The 3,124-nt window shown below is 44.2% G+C and overlaps 1 protein-coding gene across 1 annotated transcript in view; it reads right to left on the bottom strand.

The window, feature by feature from the left end:
* plxdc2b (plexin domain containing 2b) overlaps positions 1-3,118 on the bottom strand; it is a gene marked incomplete in the record, with an annotated part of 91,003 nt that extends 87,885 nt beyond the window's left edge. Inside the window, 1 exon segment of the mRNA XM_032504160.1 lies at positions 2,649-3,118.
* Between the last annotated feature and the right edge of the window lie 6 nt (positions 3,119-3,124).

A 3,124-nucleotide genomic window follows, 5' to 3' on the forward strand; every position in this document is an offset into this window, starting at 1 on the left:
TGCTTTGCCCACCCAGACAATTTGGCCCACCCATGAGAGAAAGATATCATGGCTTTCAAACGAGCAAAGTGGCAGTGGGCCAAGACCACACGCCCCGCCTCCACCTTGCTCCCCCCCTGTTTTTCAAACAGATTATCAAAATTGATGGCGAATTATTTTAATAATTGACAACTAATTGATGAATTGCTTAATCTTTGCAGCTCTACAATAAAGTAAGTTGTGTAGCGTGAACAGCGCAGCATTCTGACGACTTTGAAAGTACAGCAGTGTGAACTAGGCATTAGCACACGTTTGTATACTGTATGCCATCACCTCCTTTATGAACACCTGTTGAGTCGGATTGAAGCAAATACAGAGAGATTGAGAATGAAAGATTGGATAAGGGATTTTTTGTTCTGGAAGTTTGAGAAATCCAGGTATTATGGCTGACTTGGAACTGGATCCAAAACAGTACCAGCTATAGGAGCCATTGTCATGAAAGTCAAACTTCAGAGCCAGTCTGCATGTTTCTCTGCAGCTCACACTCCTATGTGAGTAAGATTGCAGAGGTGGCTACTGGCAGTATGATGGATGAGGGAGCTAAAGACGTCCATATCGCTGCCTGGGAGCGGATTAACCCTCTACCAACCAACGAAACACAACTCTGAGCATCCACAACAAATGCAATTCCACACACAACCACAATCTTAGCACATTAGCAGCCCTCAGCGCAGGCTTTTAAATCAGACCGCATCATTATATGAGGCCAGACTTTCTCTCTCACGCTCTCCCTCTTCATTCTTCTATCGCTCATGCAGACACAATCCAGACTCTAGTGGAAATCTCTTTTTCCACTCCGAGAGAAGCACCAGAGTGGAAATTAACCCCCAAATCAGCCCCAATTTTTTGAGTGTGTCACTGGTAAGTGTATCACTGAGTGAGCATCGCAGAGCCACAGACTAAAAGCTTGTAAAAAAAAGAAAAACGATGCACAGAGCTCACAGGATGTTGTGTAATTTCACCCAGATGTGCTTCATAGCTTGTCTAACTAATAAATGCAAGTGCAACCAGTCTTCCACATGTCAGGCTCTTCTGGAGCTGCTGAGACATTTTCTACAAGTCTGTTCTGGTAGTGAATGGTGCATTATTATTTTTACATCCATAGAGCAGAGGAGTACACCTGCGCTCTATAAATAAAAGCCTAGCTAAGGAAGGACATGGGCTGCTCCTTACAGCTGAGCCGAGGTCAGTCCACAACAAGGGATGCCTAGATGTCTAAAAATACTGTCCTACATACTAAATGTGTCCGTCTCGAGCAGGAAATGGAGCGATGAAGCGCTCTGAGAGGAAAAATCCCATTTTGTTTATGGATGTTGGGGAGTTTCCTTCAATTTGCAACCTTTGACAAGCTTCATTCTGATAGTTATCCCATATGAAACACACACAAGCCGTTGTTTTCTACTGAAGCACTGATGTGAAATGAGCCAGAGTGCAGCAGCAGCCCAGCAGATTGATTGAATTCATAAATAAGACCGAGTAAGCCTGTGTAAAACTAAAAAGTGTGTGTGAACGGTCACACACGGCCGATAGCATCTCTCGCAAACAGAGCCATACATTCCAGTAACTCTGTGGTCTGCACTCACACACGGGATTAATTTACAGTCACTGTCAGCAGCCGAACATTTCTCCAACCACTTTCTGATATGTGATGAAAATCCACTGCCAGCAATAAAAGCTCTGGGAAACAAGAGCTCGCCTGTGTGAACCGGACATTGGCATGAACTTATTCCATAGTCTGTCGTAGGACAAGCTCTGTGTGTGTGTGTGTGTGTGTGTGTGTGTGTGTTTGATGGACTAGCTTTGAGATTAGTGGACTTTAGGTGCACACACTGTGGCTTTACAGTAGGGATATTGTTCACACTGAAGTCCTCATCCTCCAGTGTTGACTGTGTCGTATAATCAAGGACATCAAGATGGTCAGAGCGTGCTGCATTTCCTCTGTCGGACTTCTACAGAGACAGCACCTGCACTATGTAATAGTTACGGATCTGAAATCTGCAAAAAAGTTGCAGAAGGATGTTCCGGGTCATACCAGAGAGGAAAATCTCACATTGAATATGCCAGAAAAAGACACAAAAAGATAAAAAATTTTAGAAGCAGGTTTGAGATTTCCATACCCTGCATTGATTGCTTTGATTGTATTACTACAATATGCAGAAATAATCTGCTCAGCCTGAGGGGGAAATACATGAGCAGAGATGAAAAAAAGAAAGGCAATTAACTCAAACATCCAAGAAAATATGATAATTAGAATAAAACAATGTCTTTGATCTAGGCAGAAAATAAAAGCAAATTAAGAGGTCATGTTGCCCTCCTCTACATAGACTGTTCCTAAAAATAAGAGAAAAACAGAGAAGAGAAAGAGAGACAGCTTCCAGCGTGTCGGTCTTCTTTTTTTTGCACACATTTATGTGATAAATATAGGTGTAATACGCCCGCAAAGGATGCAATTTGAACATAAATCAACATCATTCTTAATGCAAAAGCCACGCACACTCATGTGTCTGATGCTCGTTTACTCCTACATGTTTTGCAGACGCATTTGAGTTCTGCATTAAGAAACGGATCTCTCGAACTCAGGTCTGGTTGTTTAAGGTGCTGGTTCTTACCGCTGCTGGTTGTGATCTCGGCTCGGGAACCCCCCACACACTGCAAAACTAAAACAACTCCAACGAGAAGGTCGAACATCTTCACACCCGCCATATCCAAGTTCCGCCGTTGATTTTTTGTTCTTCTCAATATCCCGGTGTCCGTCTTCCTCATGCACCGACACCGCTCCCACGCGGACTCCGTAACTCTCCTGCCTCTCCTGCCGCTTTTAAAACGCAAACCTGCCTGCGCTGCACTCGCTGCACTGAGCTGTTGTTTGTTCCAGCGTGTGCCACACTGCGCGCTCCTGGAGAGTGTAAACGCGCTCGTCCGAACAGGTCTCCACCTCCAAAAATAAACAAAAAATAATAATACCAGCAGGAGAAGGAGGAAACAAGTTCTTAACTTAAATTTGCATCCTAGTCTGACGCGGGTCTCATCCCACTGGCCGGAGGTGCAGTGTGTGTGTGTGTGTGTGTGTGTGTGTGTGTGTGTG

This window comes from Etheostoma spectabile, chromosome 22 (genome assembly GCF_008692095.1).
Source record: "Etheostoma spectabile isolate EspeVRDwgs_2016 chromosome 22, UIUC_Espe_1.0, whole genome shotgun sequence".
NCBI classification, from domain to species: Eukaryota; Metazoa; Chordata; class Actinopteri; order Perciformes; family Percidae; genus Etheostoma; species Etheostoma spectabile.